The 23,032-nt window shown below is 37.5% G+C and overlaps 1 long non-coding RNA gene across 1 annotated transcript in view; it reads left to right on the forward strand.

Annotated features, from left to right (window-relative positions):
* Positions 1-19,940, forward strand: part of LOC122096131 — a 45,048-nt gene extending 25,108 nt beyond the window's left edge. The window contains exon 3 of the long non-coding RNA XR_006145247.1: positions 19,869-19,940. This is a non-coding gene — a long non-coding RNA (uncharacterized LOC122096131). The remainder of the gene's footprint in view (positions 1-19,868) is intronic.
* Positions 19,941-23,032: the final 3,092 nt, after the last annotated feature.

The raw sequence follows: 23,032 nt of genomic DNA on the forward strand, positions 1-23,032 counted from the left end.
GAGATGCTTGATAAAAGGGAACATTTGGAGCTCCAGAAATTCTTTGAGTAACTGTTAAGTGAGTTTTATAAATGTCCATGGGCTCTCGGTCTATCTGGAAGAAACACTATGCATGAACTGTAACTGGTACTGGAGGAAGTAAAGCATAACTAAAGGGTTAAATAGGCCACACAGTTAAAAAAAAGAGTCAGAATTTAGAGTTCTGAGAGACGCACAGGCATAGTCAGCTCTGGTTCACCTTAAGTCAAGATCAGATCTGTATGTATATGGGGTTTTGAGACCTAAGTACTCACATCAGGGGTGCATTTACCACCTGTCAAGGGTTGTGGCTATTCAACTGCATCTTTTTTTTTTTTTTTTTGTCAGTCCTGGGGCTTGAACTGAAGGCTTGGGGCTGTCCCTGAGCTTCTTTTGTTCAAGGTTAGCATGCTATTACCTGAGCCACAGCACCACTTCTGGCTTTTTCTGGGTAGTTTGTTGCAAATAAAGAGTCTCACAGCCTTTCTTGCCTGGGCTGGCTTTGAACCACAATCCTCATCTCTCAGCCTCCTCAGTAGCTAGGATTATAGGCATGAGCCACCAGCCCCTGCTTCAACTGCATCTGTCTTAAAGGATTATCTCTAGAAGTTGACTTTTAAAACAAACAGTAGAAATACTGGCAAACAGATAAAAGGTGCTGTTCTCTCTCTGTGTATATATAATATACATAAATATTATTAAGATATTAAATATGATATATGTATCTGTACAAAGGTGTTGCCATTCAACCAAGTAGTTTATGAATACAACTGGTCTTGATCAGTATAACCCCTTCCAACATTCTCACTCATCCCTCCAAATGCACCCTTTCCCTCACTTTTCGTAATTTTTGTAAGCTATGCATTGATTTTTTTTTTAACTTCATTCTCCTCCCTACTTCTCCTCATTTGTCTACTCACCTTTGGACCTCCCCTTAGCCTTTTTAAGTACCCATTTCCTGGTGTTTTTATTTGTCGAACCTTGATTGAGCCTAAGGAACTGCGTTGTTTCTTTCTTTTTTTGTTTTTTACTTTTCTTCCTTTGTTCTCCCTCTCTCTGTTTAAAAACCTTTTTTTATTGTAAACGTGATGTGCAGAGGGATTACAGTCACATCATTCAGTAATGAGTACATTTCCTTCTGAACAGTGTACTCACCCTCCTCCCTCGTCTCTCCCATTTTTCACCCCTCCCGATTTCCCTTCCCACAAAGTTGTATAGCTCATTTCCAACATCGTGTCTAGTGGGTTTCACTGCTGAATTGGTTCACCCTTTGTCCCACCACTTCTGTGCTTCTCCGTCCCCTCTCCAAATCAGATAAACTTATATACAAGACACGGGGTACAGAAATAAAAACAGAAACAGAAGGGAATAAACCAAAAAACAGGAAAGAAAGAAAGAAAAAGAAAAGAAAAAGAACCACAAGCAGTTGTTGTTGTTGTTATTTTTAATCCATAAAGCCTTGCATTCATTTTGAAATATCTTCCCAACACTGGTAGCACCTTGCGGAAAGCAAATGAATTTCCACAATTCTCACTATAGTACTGTGTTTTCCAAGATGGGTGTTACAGATTGCTTTGTCTTTCTGCCTCATGAGCCCCACTAAGTTCCTCCAACTGCCTACTTGGCAGTCAGGACCCATCCATCAGGCACTTGACAACTGGCCTGGAAAAGATGACTCAGGGTTTTAAGCCTTAAATGCCAACTTTCTTCTCTTCATAGCTAAGTAAAATGTACCTACAAAGCCTGCCTTTAGGAAGCATACCTATGTTTCATCTGCTTTTTCTCTTGCAGAGTTTACCCCCACACCTCCCCCCAAAAAAAGATTTTTTTCTTTTCAACAGTTAAGGGTAGTTGATCGGATGTGCAGTATATCAGATAGTTTATCAGATATGCAGACTGGATGTGGCTTTTGACTGTAAATTTGTGTCTTCTTTCCTCTCAGAATGTTAGCTGCCAACATGCCAAAATATACAAACCATATCACTCAGTACTTTAGGGAAGTTCCTTAGTCTACAATTACAGCTGCTCATATAGGAGGTGAACACCAAGATTTTAAGTAAAATTCTGTCTTATTTTTTGGAAGTACTGGGATTTTGAACACAAAGCTTTATGTTTTCTGGATAGGAGCTCTACTGCTAAGCCAAACCTCCAGCCTTTGTGTGTGTGTGTGTGTGTGTGTGTGTGTGTGTGTGTGTGTGTGTGTGTGTGTGTGTTGGCTATTTTTGAGATAGAGTTTTATTTGTTGTCTCATTTGTAGTGCAGCTGGACCACAGAAGCATCTATTTTTTAACTAGGATGTCATACTTGTGATACCACACTCAACTTCTTCTGTTGAAATGGAGTCTCATAGGGTTTTGCTACCTGAGCTGGTCTCAAACTACAGTGTTCCTGATTTAAATCTCTCAGTAGCAAGGGTTACAGGTGCACGTGGCTCTATTTTGTTATTTTATTTTCTTCAACTCAGTTATTTAGTGAGTCACCGGACTCTGTTATTCTTACTTCCTGTGTGGTCATGGAGCAAGGAGTGAGAATTTACCTTAAGACAGTTAACAAAAATCAAGTATAGATATGTATATAAGTGTAATTCTTGTTTTATTCACTGGTTAATCTATCAAAGTTACTGAGATCTGCTACATTCCATACTTTGTTCTGCAAATATTAAGAAATATATAGTCAGAGACCCAGAAGGATATTCATTTTTTGTGAGAAATGAAGGGTTGGGGACAAGTATGAAGACAGAGTGAAGGGATGTTGAGAAGAAAGGGATCCTCAAAGAATATGGTGAAGGGTATATAGCTGCTCTTCAGGGTCGTCTTCAGATACATTGTTACTTGGTGCTGGTTAGCTGCAATGGCACTTCTTTATCCTGGTAATTATTACTTTGGAGGTAATAGTAATAGAGTCCAGGCATGAGTTATTCATGTAATGTCATTAACTTCAGCCCTTGCAATCCTCCTTCTCATTCTTAATTTACTTAATTACTGGTCTCTAACTTCTCATCAATACTTACTTGAAATTTCTTCCTTTCCTAATACCCACCATCATGTTTAAAAAAAAAATCTTAAAGATGTATGATATTTGAAAACTGTGGAGTTAATTAGCATGTAAGAGTGTGTTTTAAATTGCATAAACATATTGCAATGTGGTACATTTCCTCTCTCTAACTTATTTCAGGAAACATACTTTGATTTTTTTTAACAAAAACTACCTTAAAAGTGAAACATGGAAAGATTATTTTAAAATTGATGAAAACTTATGTTGCTGGTTATGCATGTTGTCCTTTCCTGTTGTATAGAATTCTATTATATGAAGCTACTAAGATCTAATTAATCCACATTTGTTGGTGGACTGTAAGTTTTTTTCTAGCTTTGTTTATCATAAATAGTTTATCATAAATGTAAAGAATATTCTCGAGCCTGACTTTTGGTGTTAATGTATAAGCATGAAGTAAGGTTCCAGTTTTTTTTTTTAAATTTTCAATACTGGATGCTGTTGATATTCGTACATTCATTATTGTGGTTCTATTTCTGTATTCACTAAGGAATAAAGAAGTGCTTTAAAAACAGACATAACAAGAAAACCCTCCCACAGGGATCTAGGACTCTAATTCCTGTCAGCTGGCAATAAGACCTATCCATAGTGTCAGTAGACCCCTTCTCAGGAGTAGATTTTCTATCCATCCTTACCCTGCAGTAACATAGACCTCCTTCCCTTGGTGAATCTTGAATTTAATGTCCACCTGGCAGCAAAATGATGATCCTTCCCTTCTCCTGCAAGAGCAGTGTCAGAGAGCCAGCTGTTAAGAGATTAAAATTAGATTCAGAGTCTCACAAAATGACACATAAATGTCCATGTTTCAATAAAAGTTACTCTATATCAAGAACTTGGAAGATTTAAAAAAAAGAATGTGAAAATTTTCTGATAGATACCCATACCAAGACAACAGATATGTTAGAATTATCTGACAAAAGTTTTAAGACAGTATAACAAAATGCTGAAAACATGCTCAAATACAAACCAGAATTACCAGCACCCAAGTAGACTTTTATGATTTAGCCTTCTGAACTCCAAGGATTTTGAAAGAACAACCAAAAGGAAACTTTTGGTCAGAAATGACAGAGGAAGATTAAGAAACCAGGACATTGCAACAGTTAAAATTACCCAATCTGAACACTGGGTGCCGGTGGCTAACACCTGTAATCCTGCTGCTCAGGAGGCTGAGATCTGAGGATCATGGTTCAATGCTAGCCTGGGCAGGAAAGTCCATAAGACTCTTATCTCCAATAAAACACTAGAAAACTGGAAGTGGTGCTGTGGCTCAAGTGTTAGAGTGCTAGCCTTGAGCTGAAGAGCTGAGGGACAGTGCCCAGGCCCAGAGTTCAAGCCCCATGACTGACAAAAATAAATAAATAAATAAATACCCAATCTGAATAACAGATGGAAAATAGAGAGAAACAAAATGGACAATGCCTCCAGATGCTGTAAAACACCAACAAAGATTAACATTCACATCATCAAAGTCCCCAAAAGAGAAGGGAAATTGGGTGGGACTAAAAAGTACTTAATAATAGGAAAAAACTTGCCAGATTTAGCAAGAGGTATAATAACTCCACAGATTTAAAAGGCTGAGAGTACCACAAAGGAGGACTTCAATAAGATTCATGCCAAGATATGCTGTAGGTAAGTTTATGAAAATAAAAGACAGTTAAAAACTATTTGAAAACAGCCAGAGAAAAATGATGCCACATCTAGGACAAAGAAAAATGAAAACAAGTTTTCTCATTGGAAAGTCTGGAGGCCTGAAAAAAGTGGTACATGTTTTAAGTGCTAAAAGATTATAACCATTAACTTAAAGTTCTATGACGGTGAAAATATCTGTAGGAAACAAAGGGGTATCAAGGCATTCCCAGATGAAGCGAAATCAAGTAGACAATCACCCCAAATGGCAGGAGGAAGTCCTCCTAACAGAAAAACTATGGTCAGAGAGAAACCTGAGGCACGAAGAGAGAAGAAAGACACAGTAAGGAGAATTGAGGTTCAATGGGGTTCAATATATTAGACTGTCATTCTATTGGCTTTAACTGTGTTTGACTGTGCAGTGATGTGGTTTTAGATGTATATAAAGGAAACATTTAAGACAAGTATGGAATGAGCAGGGGAAAATAAAAGAAGGTATAGTTATTTCTTTAAATTTTATTGCATTGTTAAAATAATACTACCACAGGCTGAAAGTCAGAGATATGTGATGTGGTGCCTGGGACGTTATCAAAATTGCTATAAAATGAAGACAACAACAATAAAAAAGGCCTCAGCATAATAAATCACAAAGGGATTGAAAGACATCACAATAAGAGAGAGGCAAATATAGAAGAAAACATTAGTTAAGTCAGATTTCTCCAAAACTAAAAATTTTATTTTGTGAAAATATTTGTTAAAGGCATAAACAGAGAAGCTATAAAGAAAATCACTGACCACATCTATTTAGAATTTTCTTCAAGAACCCCTCGAAAACTTAAAAAAGAAAGAAGCTGAGTGCTAGGATTGTGCCTGCAATCTTAGTTATTCAGGGGGCTGAGATTTGAGGATTATGGTTTGAAGCTAGCCGGGGCAAGAAAGTCGGGGAGCCTCTTCTCTCCAACAAACTACTCAGAAAAAAGCCAGAAGTGGTGCTCGAGTGGTAGAGTTCTAGCCTTGAGCAAAAGAAGCAAGCTCAGGGAGAGTGCCCAGTCCCTGAGTTTAAGCACCAGGACCAGCACAAAGGAGAGAGAGAGGAGAGAGAGAGGAAGGGAGGGAGGGAAGAAAGAAGAAAGAAGGAAGGAAGGAAGGTATAAATCAAATCAGAATATGGGCAACATGCATGAAGAATTTTTGTATTTACATCTGCTTCACTGAAGCAAATGAACACATGCAAAGATATTTAACATCATCAAATCATTTGCAAAATGATAATTGAGATGACATTGAGATATTTTTATACACCTATCAAAATGATTCTACTAAAAAGTAATGAGAATAACTAAGCATGATAGTTCAATTTAACCCCAGTTATGCAGAGACAGACGTGGTAGGACTGTGATTTGAGCCAATCCTGGGCAAAAGTTTGGAGGATCTTGTCTCAAAAATACCTCAGAAGAAATGGTGCATGCCTGTAACACCTGCTGGGCCAGAGGCAGGAGAAGGAGAAGCATAGTCTCATGCTGGTTCTTGGCAAAGATGTTCAGAGACCTTATCTGAAAGATAAAACTAAGGCAGAAAGTTCTAGAGGTATGGCTCATGTAGTAGAGCATTTGCTCACTGAGTACGAGGGTCTGAGTTCAAAGCCCAGTGCTGCCAAAAAATGAAGAATAAACAATGACAACACTCCATGCTGATGAGAATAAGGAAAAACTAGATCACATATACAATATTGGTAGAAATGTAAGATGATAGTTATTGTAGACAATAGTAACTTTTCTTAAAACTAATTACAAGCCAGGCATACGTGGCTCACACATATAATCCTAGCTACTTATAGGAAGCTGAACTCTGAGAATTGTGGTTTAAAGCTAGGAGGGGAAGATACATCTGAGAGATTCCTATTAACCAGAAAAATGCCAGAAATGAAGATGTACCTGAAGTGGTAGAGCATCATCTGTGAGTTTAAAAAAAAAGTGAGAACTTGAGGCTTTAAGATCAAGCCCCAGTACAGGCAAAACAAAACCACAACAAGAATGTTACCACTGTAATAGGACCTACTAATTTTACTCTCGGGTACTTATCCCAGAAAAATGAAGATGCATGTTCTCACAAAACCTTCACATGTATGTTTATAGCATTTTCATTTGTAATAACTTCAAACATAAAAAAACCTGAGTGTCCTTCAGCATTTGAGTATCTAAATCAAAGGAATCCTTCATTCTATGAGATGGTTTTGTTGGTCCATATAAGCCATTTCCAAAAGATTAATGTTACTTTAATCCATTTATATATAATGTTTTGGGGATTAAAAATTTCAGACTAGAGAACTGGTGAGTGGTTGTCAGGGTTATAGAAGGAAGGGAGATAAGGGAAGCGAACGTGACTACAAATGGGCATCCTTGTAATGATGGAAATGATTTTAGCCTGGACAATATGGCGGTCAGTATCTCAGTTGTGGTACTGTTCTTTGGTTCTACAAGACTTTGCCATTGTAGGAAGTACATGGAGTCACTATACAATTGCCTGTTAATTAACAAAATATCTTGAAATCAAAAGTATAGTAATGTTTTCAGGGTATCTGCTTTTACCTCGAGGTCTTTGATCCATTTGGAATTGATTCTGGCGTAAGGTAACATATAAGGATCTAACCTTAGTTTTCTACAATTAACCAATTTTGCCAGCACCATTTGTTGAAGAGGTTATTTTTCTTCCATCCTATTTTTTTTTTTTTTGGCTCCCTTATCAAAGATTAGGTGACCATAGGTCTACAGATTCTTTTCTGGGTCTTCCGTTCTATTCCATTGATCTTCTGTTCTTTTGGCAGTATCAAGCTGGTTTTGTATTACTACAGCTTTGTAATAGAGTTTGAAGTTTGGTATTGATATTCCTCCAGCACTGTTCTTTCTGTTAAGGATTATTTTTGCTATTCATGGTCTTTTATTATTTGAATTTTTGGATTACTTCTTCTATTTCATTAAAGAATGATGTTAGGATATTGATGGGTATTGCATTGAATTTGTAAATAGCTTTTGGCAATCCTGGAACATGGAAGGTTTTTCTACTTCCTTAGTTCTGCCTGGAAAAAAAATCATATTAAGTGAAGTAAGCCAGACCTAAAGAAACACAGATCTCATGCTTTCCCTTGTTTGTAATAGTATATGTCTGGGATAGTCCTAGCAGATGAGTAGCATAGCTTAATAGCTATGTAATATGACTAAATAAGATGATGCTAAATGAAATGAACTCCAAGATATGGAAAGGAGAGGTTTATCTTTGTTTGGATTTTGTTGTGGTTGTTGTTGGTCATAGGGCTTAAACTCTGGGCCTAGACACTGTCCCTAAGCTCTTCAGCTCAAGGCAAGTGCTCTACCACTTGAACCACAGTGCTACTTCCAGTTTTCTGGTAGTTAATTAGAGATAAAAGTCTATCATACTTTCCTGACTCGGCCGGCTTCGAACAGTGATCCTCAGATCTCAACTTCTTGAGTAGATAGGATTATAGGTGTGAGACACCAGCACCCAACTCTGTTGTTGTTTACAATGTACTATGTGATCTTTTTCTTTTGTGTTTTGTTCCTTTGGTTTATCTCCTGTTGTCACTGTATTTGATTCTGTACCCTGGTATTGTATATACATTTTCTGAATTAGGAAAGAGAAGGGGAACAACAAAATGGTGAGACAAAAGACAAAAGGCAAACCAAAGCAACATCTATCCTCACAAGACAATACGTTGGAAATGAACTGTATAACTTGTGGGGGGGGACTGGGGAGAGGGAAAGTGGAAGATGAGGGAGGGGTAACAAGTTTGACAATAAATGTACTCACTATCTTGCATAGGAAACTGTAAGCCCTCTGAATACCTTGACAATAAAATAAAAAATTTAAAGTATAGTAAAATATATTAAGTAAAATATATAAACAGACAATTTCTAGATCAGTAGAATAAACAAAGATAATGAAAGTCTACTCAATGGTCATTTTTTTGTTAGAAAAATGAAAATCCCATCTCCAGTTCACTGATTAGCTCCATAAAAAGAAGAAAGGAGCAATAGCATTTATTTCCAGGGAGAGTCTGATGCAATACATACTCACTCTCATTACCCAGCCTCTTGGGAATGTACCTGCTGCAATAGCTACTCAAATGAATAATTTAATTGTGTCTACTACCTCATTTCTGGAGATTAATCACTTTCTACTCAGGAAGGGTAAGAAAGAAATTACTGATTTTTCTTTTTCTTTTATGTACCATTCTTTAAAACATTTTATTATCTTTAAGTAGAATTTTATTATCTTTAAGTAGTTGTACAAAGGAGTTGCCATTTAACAAGGCAGTTCATGAATACTTATACTTTTTGTCTTTTTAAAAATTTACATTATTGTTATTATAGAGGTGATGTACAGAGGGATTACAATTATAAGAGTACGGTAATGAGTATTCTTTTCATACAGTGTTTTCTGTTCCCTTCCTCTCTCCCAGTCCCTCCCTCCCATCTCTACCCATGAGTTGTGTAGTTTACTTTTATCAGTGTCCAGAGTGCTCTACTGCTGTACTTTTTCACTTTTTCTCCTGAGTTCTTTGCCTTTCCCTCACCTTCCTAAAGATATACACGTGAACATACCATCCATAAGGTAAAGAAGACAATATCATCAAAAACTAAAAACTAAAAAAAGTCTTTTATTTTCACATCTTGGAGTTTGTTTCAGTATGTATATAATTTCATATAAATATAAAGAGGAACTTAGGTGTTGTGCCTCTGTGAGTCTCTCCTAACAGTATCCACTTTTGGTCTGACTGTGTGTGATTTCCCTTACAAATTTTGGTGAATTTCCTCGCAAGTGACATAATATTATTCTTAGTAATTGCTGTGTAGAATTTCATTGTATGTAGGTGCCTCATTTATTGTGGAGCATCTGGGTTGTTTCCATATCTTGGCTCTGGTGAATAGTGCAGCAATGAACATGGATGCATAGGTGTCCTCATCATATCCTGGCTCATGATGTTCAGGAGTGGTATGGCTGGGTCATAGGGAAGGTCTAGGTTTAACTTTTTGAGGAACCTCCAGGCTGCTTTTCAGAATGGTTGTATAAGTTTACATTCCCACCAACAATGCAATAGGATTTGTTTATCCTCACATCCCCACAAACATTTGTTGTTGTTCCAATTTACAGTGTTGTCCAATCTTAAAGATGGAATTTCAGAATTGTTTTGATTTGCATGTCCTTTATGGCCAGGGTTGATGAACATTTCCTCATGTGTTTCTTTACCATTCTTATCTCTTCTTCTGAGAGGTCTCTCTTTAGCACCATTTCCCATTTAGTGATTGGTTTATTAGGTTTGGTAAAGGTTAGTTTCTTGAGCTCCTTGTATATATTGGATATTAAGCCTTTCTCTGATATATTTCTGGTAAAGATCTTTTCCAAGTTGGCTGGCTGCCATTCTAGTTTAGTAACTGTGTCTTTAGCTGTGCAGAAACTTTATTTTGATGTAGTCCCACTTGTGGAGTCTCTCTCCTATCTGTTGTGTCCACATCTGAGACTCTATTCAAGTAGTTTCTGCCTATTCCTATAAGTTCTAATGTTTATCTTACTCTCGTGCAGTAGTTTCAAAGTTTCAGGTCTAAGGATGATGTGTCTTTGTGATATATGTAGAATCTTTACGTAATTATACCACCTGCAGTGGACTTGTCCTGATGTTGAAGTAAGGAAAATAAAGATCATGATGAAAAGAAGTATACTTTCTGGTGTTGGCTTCAACATGTCAAAAGGAAGAAAGCTGCCACTTTTATCCTTAAAAGAAAAAAAGTCAAGTGGACAACAACTTTCCTGAGATTCATTTGAGATTCTAAGTCATAAGGTAGACTTCCCTGAAATTTGGGGAGACAGTGAGACTACAGAGCTGAGACAGGCCTATTTGGGGTCAAAGAACTAGAACCACTGACTGAAATGTGACTTTCATGAATTGCCTGGGATTGGGGCTTTCATAGGTTTGGCTTCTAAGAACCCTGTCATCTTACAATGACAATCATAGACAAAGCTCCTTATGTTTTGGGCAAAGTGAGTGAAAAAGGAACCATTTGTCCACATGCCCATAGTAATTCCATAGAAGAATTGAATCCAGTGAAGGAATTTTTTTGAGAGTCATATCTGACCTGGAAGGGAGGGCAATTATCAGTTCCATACCTGTCTAACTTTCCTATCTCATTGAAGTCACAGGAGTGGGTGGGGGGAAGGACTGGTAGGTCACATCCCAGGATTACAGTCCCAATAAATCACCCCAATATAGTCATAATATTATAGAATGCTTCCTCTTCTTCCATACTTTACTATCAAACCAAGGGGTCCCAGTCCAATAGCACTGAACACATCAGAAAGAGACATAAGAGGAGTGCACAGAGATAGATTAGAGCAACAAAGAATATAGAAGCAAGGAGATCACATGATTTGGAAGCCCCTAAAAGATACAGCTACTACAAAAAATTAACACAGCTCAACTTGTAGTCAAATTAACATAAGAAATTCACATTACAAACATATCTATTTCATTCCTTACTGTCCAAACTTATGTCAGACTTTCAAAAAAAATCACTATATACTAGTGATATAAGTATGCTATTGATCACAGTATACTAAAAGTCAGAAAGTAACCAGAAGAAATAATATGAAGAGGCAAAGCAAGCATTAAGAACTAGAGTCAGGTTTAACAAATGTTTGAATGCAGGCAAGAAAGTCAAAACAACTATGATTAATATGTCAAGGGCTCTAGGAGAATAAACATGTATTGCATGCAAGACCAGATGGGTAATATAGACAGACTGAAACACCAAGAAAGGCCAAAAGGTAAGTTACAGAAATAAAGAACACCAATAAAAATCAAAGATATAACTGATAGTCAATCAACTAGATTGGAACGAGGCAAAGAAAAAAAAACAATGAATATGAAGATATATCAGTGGAAATTTTCCAAAGTAGAATGCAAAAAAACCCCCATCTTTTTGCCAGTCCTGGCTGGGGCTCGAAATCAGTGCCTATGCCATTTTTGCTCAAAGTTAGTGCTCTATTACTTGAGCCACAGCTCTACTGCTAACTTTTTTGGTGGTTAACTGGAGAGAAGATTCTCATGGATTTTCCTCATGGGCTGGTTCCAAATCAAGATCTTCAGATCTCAGCCTCCTGAAGAGCTAGGATTAGAGATGTGAGCCACTGGTGCCAGCTAAAGGACTATTAAAGAAAAAACCAGAATCCAAGACTGTGGGATAATAATAGATCAAATAAACCTGCAAAATTGGACTATTAGTAAGAGAAAAAACGAGTAGGGAGTGGAAAAAATATTTGCTATAATAATGTAGAATTTTTTTCTAAAATTAATGACAAACACCATAGTTGTATGAGGTCTGAATAATATCAAGCAACATAGATTCCAAAATTTTTAGATGTAGACACACTTAACCCTAACTGAAAAAGGCTAAGAAAAAAAGAGAGACACTTGGAAGAAGACAGAAATGTCACTCTAGCTAAAGAAAAATAAAGGTAAGAATTACTTTTTGTTAAATGCCTGGTGAGTAAGGAGGGAATGGTTGAAGAAAGCCTGGATACAAAAGCTTGAATCCAGTGAAATTATTCTTCAAAGAATAGCAATCAAATAAAAGGTAGATTTATGCTATTAATATGAGGGACATCTTCAAAAATAAGGAAAGTCTTTGAGGAATAAGAAGAGTACAACATTTAGTACATGATAGGTCCAGCAGGCAGTAAAGGTCCAGCTGAACTCAACACTACTGTAAATCAACTGGAATGAACAGACTTTTATAGCACATTCCATCCCACAACAGCAAAATACATATTTTCCTCAACATCTTGTGGAGCATTTACCAAGATAGAACAGAACTATAGCACATGTCTTCTATAAACTAAGAAAAATTAGTACATTAAAAACAACAACAACAAAGAAGAACCTCTTGTGTCCATATCGTGGGGTTCATTTCATGGTAGCATCATCTTATATGGTCATATGTACTATGTGATTTTTTTCTTTGTTTTTTCTTTGTTTCTTTATTTCTATGTTCTTCCTCCTACGTTGTCACTGTATTTGATTTTGGTACCTTGCATCTTGTATATACATTTGGAGAGGAGAAGGGTAATAACAAAATGCTGAAACAAAGACACAGGATGATCCATTGCAACAATGATACTCACAAGACACTATGTTGGAAATGAACCTTATAATGTTAGGGGTGTGTGGGGGAAGTTGAGAGGGAAGGGATAGTAGGAGAAAAACAAAGGCAGGGGTAACAATGTACTCATTACCTTGCTGATGTAACTGTAACCTCTCTGTACAGCATCTTTACACAAAAAATAAAGAAAAGAAATAGATGTTATATATGATATCTATGAGGCCACAGGAAATTAGGTTAGAAATTAATATGGAAAAGATAACTGGGAAATCCTAAAATACTCTACACTCTGTATTTCCATATGGTGAACAGAATTTCTATTCTAGAAAAAAATCCTGGCCAAAGGATTTTCTCATTTTATAAAACTTGTTATTCTACAAATTCCTTATCCTAATCTATACTGCCTGGCCTCTATATACATTTCCAAATTAATTTTACTCAGCATTTATTTTGAAATGCTTCAAAGTCTTTGATCTTCTTCTTCCTTGAGTATTCCTTTACCTTGTCTTCAACTTCTATTATCCATCCACATGCATGTTAAATAATTCATCTTATCTTCATCTTGGTTTGTATTTCTCTAACCCATTGTACATGGCAGCATTTTAACACTTATAATATGTTGTACTTTTTATATTTTTCTTTGATTTATCTCATTAATAATCAAGTACTTATAAAGCACTTAGTATTAGTTATATTTGACACTGGAATTTGATGGATAAAATGATGAAAACAGATATCCTACTTTGTTAGAGCTTAAAATATTATGAAAATATAAATAGGAAAAATTCAATATGACATACTGTGAAAAGTGGTAGATTATCTATCTATCTATCTACCTATCTATCTCTCTAGACATCTTTCTTTATTTGTGATACTGGGAATGGAACTCAGGGCCTCACGTATTCTAAGCAAGTGCTCTACTAGTTGAGCCATGCTTTCAAGTCTTTTTGTTTTTAGTTTAAATTTTTTAGATAGGGTCTCACACTAACTTTGTTCTGACTAGTGATCATGGTCTTACACAATCATCTTTCGCTTGCCTTCCAAATAGCTGTATTATCCTAAATCAGAACTACAAGGTAACTTGTCTTTCTACTTCTACTAAAAGGAGAAATCCGATTGTTTGATTATATGAGTGGATAATCTATCACTAAGTAAATGTACAACTCTTATTGCATTTATTTTTTTAAGCACAGAAAGCAATTCCTAGGCTCCAGGATCTACCTTAAGAATCTTGAGGGGTTTGCAAAAGCCATTTATTTGTGCATATTCCTTCTGTTTGCTTCTTTGTTATCTCTTTCCTCTGAGGACTTTTTACCCCATTTTCATATCACACAGTTATAGATTATTGGGGCTGGAAGGTGTCTTGGGATGTTAGCACAGTGCACCTCCTTTCTTACCAATGGGAGGCATCTAGCCCTCCCCTGCCCCCATCATTATTTCCTACCTTTTAAAGACATCCTCCCTCCTCAGGCCCAACCTTTAATCTCTCAGTCTTGTAGGATGTAAGAAATAAAAGAGCCTGGCACCAGTGGCTCAAGCCTGTTGCTCAAGAAGCTGAGATCTAACGATGAAGGTTTGAAGCCATGCCAAGTCAGGAGAAAGTCAGTGAGAATCTGACATTCAATTAACCTCCAAACAGCCAGAAATAGAGCTGCAGCTCAGGTGGTAGAGTGTTAGCCTTGAGCAAAAATGCTCAGTGCTTAGGACCTGAATTCAAGTCCCAGGACTAGCACACACACACACACACACACACACACACACACACACACACACACACACACACACACACACACACACACATGATAGACTGTGAAACTAGCACTCCTGAAAGAAACAAAAAAAATTAAGACTACTTTGTGTGAGTCTTTGGAGAAAATCCTTTTTATTATTTTAAAAAGCATGTGATGCTCAATAGGAAATGTACTCATTACCTTACTCATGTATCTGTAACCCCTGTGTACAGTATCTTTACACTAAAAATATATAAAAAGGCATGTGCCTCGTGTTTCATAAAGTATCCCTGGGGAATCAGCACTACTATCTCTGTGCAGTGAATAAGCATACTTCCCACTGCACAGGGGGATGGGGAATGCTTTGTATCAACTATATTTGGGGGTGAGATAAGCAAAAGACTGACTGGAGCTTTTCCTAGTTATTAGGATATTGGAATTGTAAGCCTAGAAGTAGAATTATATGATCAGGAAGCCAAACTGTGACTCTCCAAATTCAAAGTTCTCCTTGTCCTGTTCCTCTTCTTTTTCCTCTTCTACTGCATTTTGCATTATTTGGGTTTGAATCCAAGGCCTCAGTTATACAAAGCTACATCCCTAGCACTCCTTTTGTTTTCTTTTAAAGAAAAACTTTTAAAAGAAAATTTGTATTCCTTAAACATTAAAATTATTATCTTTACTGGATATGTCCTCAGTATGGACCAAATAAAATTTCCAAGGTGGAGAAATGAGACAATCAAAGAACAATGATTGCCAGCCAGAATTGTTCACCTCATAGCACGTAAGAGAAAAACCTGTAGACCCTCTTGCATTGTGTCTACATGTGAAATGTCAGTAACATGACATGAAAGGATCACATGACTGCTCCTCCAGAGGAAGCCTTGGAAGCAGGATCAATGGGAGAAAAAATCAGGGAGAGATGAAATTATTTCTTGCTCACATAAAAATCATTACAATTGATAAAACAATATGCCATCGGAAAGGGTGAAAATGTGTATTTCATCATATGGAAATATTTGACTACAGCCACACATGTATCTAATTGGAGAGAAAACAGGCTCCTAAGAAGAGGAGGAAAGTATAGAAGCCTCACTCATTAGAATTTATAATATGATCGTACAGTGAATCAACATGAATTAACTTAGACATGACTCCATTGTTTAAAAGTCTTTGTGACTAATAATAATCACAGCAACACACCACAGAGCCTTTTCAGAAGGCTCTAATATAATTCCTTAATTTTTTTCTCTTTCACAATAAATCATCTTTCTGGTCAGTAGCTTCCAGTTAATACTGCCCCGCCTAGAGACAGACTGACTCCCAGGCAGGAACAAGAAGCCAGCAGTGGGATGTCTGTTTGTGGGCAGCTTCATTCTGAGCTGACCCTATGCCTGCCTGCATGGGCAGTGCCTCCCTCTAACACCACAGCTGCAGCATCCATCCCCAGTCTGCCCTTCCTTTCCTTGGTGACCAGAAGTGAGGCACCCATATAAGAGTTATTATTACACATCACACTAAGTAGAAGATGCGTGACTCTGGTGCTTTGTGGGTCTTAAGGGATCGGAGGTAATCACATACCCCAGGAGGTTGTCCTGAAGTCTACTTGTACCTTAACAATCTCTCGTTTATATTTACACTCTCTCCCTCATTCCACACCACACAGCCCCAGACTATAATGATAGTTTGTAACACTAATCACTTATGAACTCATTCAGCACTGCCAAACTCTGACTTAGATGAGATCCAGTAACATGACACGAACCATCCCATTTCCTTCTCAGGGACTTTCCTCAAGGACTGAACACACCATCCAACAGTGGAAAGCCTGTCCTGAGGGTTTTGTTTGAGCTGGCTACTATGTTAAGAGCTTTCATGCTCACTGTCCTGCTAAAGTCTAGGAGGTAGTAATATCATGTTCACCCTGTAGATTAACATCCTCTGGCTAACAGGAGTGACACACTCTTTCAAGAACACAAAACTATTAGATGAAGGTGTCTGATCTCAGTCATGTTACTGTGTGTTCTATGGTTTCCAAATTGAGCAGCACCCTGTAAAGATTCAAAATACAAGTAGAAATTCGGATGTATTGTATTATGACTAAAGCACTTTGATCTTTCATTTATAGGCACATGTAATTAGAGTTTGTGGGATAAATGACTTCAAACAAATTGGAGGAAGAGAGGTTACAAAAGAGAGTTACAAACTTAAACCAGGTTCTCACCAATTAATTGTGGCAGGCAGATTGGTTCGTGTAGCTCTTCTGTTGGTTCTTAGGCTCACATATAAGGTTCAGATGCCATTCAGACTGAAGGCGTATCAATGCTTATCCCTGGAGATTCTTTTTGCCTAGTCTGTTATGATGGATGGATATGTTATCTGGACCCAGGTTTTCAGAGAGCAAGGTTTACCTTTGAGGGCCAACTGGGATTCAGTACAAAGATACTTGTGAAATACTAGCATATAACTAACTAGGAAAAGGGGGGAAAAGTTCAAATTGTAGCACACATCAAACTGCTGCTAGTTTTAATTGATGTCAGTTTCTGCCAGCAGTTGCAATATAAACACTCACAGTCATTAGAGATTACTTGAAGTTACTTAAAACAAATTAAATCTACCCTGTTGAAAAGGGAAGGTTCACACATTTGTTTTCCTAATTGTGTTCCATTAGGGCAGAATTTAAAAATTTCTAGAAAACTAATTCTGTTAGACTTAATGTTCAAGATAGGGAAGTGGAAAGAATCAAACCTCTTAGCACTTAGTGTGTTTTGGAGAGCATTATTAGCAAAACCCATGTCCTCCTGGCAATCCAGTTAACTCCTCTTTTCCTAGGGTTTCCTCCCATGGGAGATGGATTTGGAACTTCTGTGGGAGTTGCAGTTAACAGAAAACTCAGATGCAAGACTTGGCTCAACAGAGGCTCAGAAGAGAGTTGAATTTAGTGGGAAAAAAACTCCTCAAAAGCACAGTACATTACCAATTAGCATTATTTTAGTGGTGCTTGGATTTGAACTTGAGCCTTCAGGCTTCCCAGGCAGATCACATTCCACCAACTCAAGCTGTGCATTTAACCACACTGTACTTAAGTTGATTTTTGGCTAGGATCTTGCTAGTTTTGCTAGTGGCTTGCCTCAGATTTCCCCCTACACCATTGGGATTACTGCTATGTATCACCACTTTAGCTAATTTGTTGAGAAAAGATCTTGCTAACTTTTTGCCTGATCTGGCCTTGAACCATGGTCCTCCCGATACCAGCCTTTTAAGTAGCTGGGATTATAGGCATGAGCCACTTTTGTCATATTTATTAATTTTTAAAACCCATCCACTGATGTGTGAGACATCTAGATAAGCTTCAAACCAAACAAAGCACTTACTGTTTATGTTTAAATCCCGCCTCAGATCATTGTGTGGTGGTTGCAGTTATAGAGTTCAGAACATCCCATCTTGCCTAATTAAATTCTGAGTATAAAAACATTATCCTATACTAGCCACTAAGTTGGAAATGAGCTTTACAGCGTGGGGGGAGGGGAGTTGGGGGAAGGAGGGAAAGCAGGAGAAAATGAGAGTGGGCATAAAGCCCTCATTACCTTACTTACATAACTGTAACCCTCTGTACATCACCTTTACAATAAAGAAATTCTAAAAAGAACATTATCCTATAATTAATAGCAATTTACCTTGGGTTTTCTGTGTGCTGGGCCCAGTACTAAGTCATACTAATTATTTATTTAATACTCTTTGCAACCTAGGAGACCATTACTATTATTATAACCATTATATCCATATCCATAGCAGAGGAGATCCAAGTTTAAAGAAATGAAGCAAAGTAGCCAAACTCATGGAGTGTGTCAATTAGTTTGTGCTATGTCACAAAAATAGCGGAAAATACAGGTCAGTACAGAAGACTTTGGTTATCAGGATGGGGCTCAGGTGGACAGTTTCACTGCTAGTCTTGCTGGGTTCACTCACCTTTTGAAAGTCATCTGCTGGGTCTCACTGGAACAGTGGTACATGTTCTGGGCCTCAATCTCATACGAAGGCTTGACAACCTAGTGATTCATCAAGATCAGGAAAAAGAAGGACATTAGCAGGAAATTAAAGTGGAGCCCTCTATCCAACTCAGCTTTAAAGGAGAGATCTCTTTCTGTGGTGCCATTTCCATAAGGATGTTTTGTCTCTTTCCTGACAACACAGTCCAATATCATGAGGTTAAACCTAATAGTCTTTTTCTCTAGCTTCATTAAAACCTCACAAACCAGAGAATTATCTTTCCATTCTAAATTCAAATTCAGATTTATTTTAGCTATTAATGTAAATCCAAAGATCATTTTCCTTGGCAAAAATAACATTACTAATCTATATATTGCTCTTGGCCTCTCTTTCCTTTGTGGACAAATCAGGACCTTCAAGGAGCTATTCTTGAATGTTCTCCCTGAAGAGTGCCTGTATTATGATTCTATTCTTATTTCTTGATGCACTCTCAAACCCTCTATGCCCACAACTACCTACTCTGTTAGTTGTCTAGTTGAGGTTTAAAAAATCCAGTAAGTATCATTACAAAGAAATTCCCATGTGCCCATTTCTGAATTCATGTAACCATGCTAAAGTACTGTTGGAATTCTTTAGACTTTTCTTATATGGGTGCCTGAATTATATTATTCATTCACCTAATCCATAAATTAAATATTAGCATTGCTAAAATTATAGACACAATGACTAATGCTTACAAGAAGATATGTAAAATAAAAGAAATTAAAAAAGTAGACATAACAGCTAAAACTGAAAGCAAATGCTGAGAAGTATTTGGCCTTTTCATTTCTGCTTTATGATCCTTGGAGAATGGGAACTTTAGAACTCATCTTTTGTAAGAACCAGGGAGTCAGAGTAACTATAATGTTAAATATGTTAAGTCTGCTGTTGTTTTTAATGTACTGTGGGTAGGAGGGAAGGGAGTTGTTGGGGGAAGTAGAGAGATTAGGGATTGTAGGGTAAAAATAAAGGAGGGGGTAACAATGCTCCATAAAAATGTATTCATTACCTTATTCATGTAACTGTAACCTATCTGTACAGTATCTTTACAATAAAAAATATATATTAAAATTTTTTCAATCCAGATACCCTAAATTTTATTTTTAAAGTTATGGATACTGAGATTTTAATTTTTGTGACTAAAACATTGCTCTCAGAGTAACTTTTAGATTACTAATTAGTACTACATGTCTCTCCCTCCACTATTCAATTAGATGGTAATGTTTTATTTTATGTTGCACTGCAGAAATGGCCGTCATTTGAGATATTGAAGACAGCTGTGACCTACTTGACATCACCGACAAAGACCTGCACATCTTGGGATATATGTTTACTGTGATAAGGTTTTAATTTTTTTTTTGTAAGATAAAATACTATATATATTGGGGCAGGAGAATTGAGCTAATGGGTCTGATTTGCTTTTCATTGCTTCTGAAAATCCACTGTTCATCCCTCCCCATGCTTTTCTCTTGTTCAGTGCTTAGGAGGTTCACTTGTAAGAAATTTATCAATGCCACTCCCATCTTGATTGCCTGATAAAGAAGATCCAGATGGGCTCTGGTGGCTCACACCTGTAATCCTAGTTACTCAGGAGGCTGAGGTCTGAGGATCATGGTTTCCAGCCCAGGAAGGAAATTCCAGAGCCTCTTCTCTCTAATAAACTACCAGAAAACAAAACAAAACAAAACAAAACAGAAGTGGCTCTGTGACTCAAGTGGTAGGGTGCTCACCTTGAGCTGAAGAGCTGAGGGATAGTGCCTAGGCCCATGTTCAAGCACCAAGACCAACAAATAAATAAATAAATAGAGAGATAGATGGATAAATAAATAAAGAAAGAAGATCCGGTTAACACTGGAGTTTCAGGAAGTAGAGGTATGGCTCAAGTGCTACAGTATCATATTTGATCAAGAAAGCTAGGAGAGAACTCAAGGCCCTAAATTCAAGTCCAGTACTGGTGCGCACGCACACACACACACACACACACACACACACACACACACACACATTATCTGGCTTTCAGATAAATAATGGATGAGATTTTTTAGAATAAAACATATCCCAAATATTTCATGGGATAAATTTATCCTAAAAATTTATGTATTGTTTATCTAAATTTCAGGCTTACTTGTGTGTTCTGTATATTTAATTAGCTAAATCTGGAAACCCTCCTCTGCTACCACCTGGATTCTGGCTGAATTCCACTATTGGGGAACTCCAGGAGAAGACTGCAGTGATATAGGAGAAAGAGAGAGTTCCAAATGTTTATCCTCCTGACTCTGTGCAAGATCACCTTCTCCCAGCTTTGTGCCTTGGCTGCAGCTCTCTGCTGCTCATAGAGACTTCCTCTACAAAACTGTCACCCTCTAGGTTCCTTGGTCATGTAAGCTGGCAACAGTTCTTGTGAGTAAATAAGCCTGTGCTACTGGATCTCTCTTAAGATCCTTTCATAGCTTGCTCATTGAAAATGGTCTCCTTGACAATTAACCCTCTTTTGATTATCCTACTGAAGGAATCCTAACAAGACCTAATCTAAGGTACTTTGAAGAAATGAATTCTGTTCTAGAATAAAAGGTGAACGAAATTTAACCCAAATAGATTCTTCTTTGGTCAAATGCCTTTCTTCTCTCTGGATTGATTAGATTCTTGTAATAGTTAGGGAAAAGGAAGTCTCTGTCCTCATGGAACTTATGATAAAATAAAGCCATTGAGTGGAAAGAAAACTATCTTTAGTTTGCTACTGTTTCTGCTGTTTTATGTACATTTTCTCAAGTGTTTTTTATGAATCTTTTTCAAGTAATTCTCATAATAGTTCAGTGAAGGTGTTCACAACCCACAAAGGAGAGAAAATGAAGCTCAGAAAAGTTACAGGGAATTTTAAGTATCTTTCCTAAAGTCTCAATACCAAAGCATGGCAATCCCATAGCTCTAATGAAGTTCCCATGCAAGTCACTCTTCTAGCAACATTTTCTGGACATATACCAAGAGCCAGGCATTATTATGGCACTCTCTATGTATTTATTAATTTCATTTTACCCTAAATCCCTGTGAGATGCTACAAGTATTAACATGATATTATAGCTAGGAATAATGAAACAGGCAGGAAGCTGTGGGGCCAGCATTTGAAGCATGCAGATTGGCTTATGCTACTGTGCAGCACTCTCATGCCTTGTCCCAAGAAGAGGCTGTCACTGGTCTTGGGGCCCAACCTCAAGAACAATGTGAGATGAGTGAACTTGCATGTACTTCTGGAAACATGGTCTAGATGATGCTGGAAAAGGGCTCTGCTCTTATGCCCAGTGATTTGCTGGGTGGACCTTTTACTGATAGTTCCAGAAATTTGTCTGACTAGGAGATGGGATTCCCCTGTGTGTTACGTTTGCATCATTTTGAACAAAATGTCTGATAACCATCTTCAGGGAGGAGGCATTTACTTAGATTTGTGGTATTAGTAAATCACAGTGGAGAGAGTAGGGTGCAGGATAGCTGTTCAACTCATGGCAGCCAGGAAGTAGAGAGGAGAGAAGAGAAGATTGATGACCAGGCACAACCTTCCAAGGCATGTACACAATGACCTTCTTCCTTTAGTTAGGCCCCACATCCTTAAGATACAATGCTTTCCAATGATGCCACCAGCTAGGGACTAAATTTCACACAGGAGTCTATGTGTTATATCTTTTCTACTTTTTCTTTCTTTCTTTTCTTTTTGTTCTGGCAGAACTGGGGACTGAACTCAGGGCCTTACTACTTGCAAAGCACATACGCACTTGAGCCATACCTCCAGCCCCTTTCAACATTGGTGATTTTCAAGGGATGGTTTTGCTCAAGTCAGCCTGGGCTATGATTCTCCTTTGATTCTTGTCACCAGGGATTATGGGATCATGCCTCTGAGCAAAGCCATTACATATCCCCTGTAGCTGGGACTATGACTGCTGACCACCACACCTCACTATTGGAGTCTGGAAAACTTTTATGTCCAGAGTGACTTCAACCACAATCCTCCAATCTCCACCACCCAAATATCTAGGATTATAGGCTTGAGCTACTGTGCCTGGCTCTATGTATTGAACCTCATAGATAAGTCATAAAATCTGGTCTAAAAAGCAGCACAGCTGAAGGCCTCATTTTCTACTCATTCATTCGAACCTTGTATAGATGGGCTAGTAACAGAAAGATTTCACAGTCAATGCTTATTTCTCAAAATTTGGTTCTAGCAGGTTTTACAACCATCTCTGGAGCTATAAAAACTGTTAGGATATAGAAACCTTGACTTCTGGAACTACATCTACTCCTATTCCTAGCATAGAGAGAGCATTTTTTTTCTCCTATTAACATGTGACAATACAAGGAAGGCAGTTAGGAGAGAGAAAAAGAGAATCATGTAAGAAAGAGTGATGGAGACATTTTTAAAAT

This window comes from Dipodomys spectabilis, unplaced genomic scaffold (genome assembly GCF_019054845.1).
Source record: "Dipodomys spectabilis isolate Male_0828 unplaced genomic scaffold, ASM1905484v1 ptg000365l, whole genome shotgun sequence".
NCBI lineage: Eukaryota > Metazoa > Chordata > Mammalia > Rodentia > Heteromyidae > Dipodomys > Dipodomys spectabilis.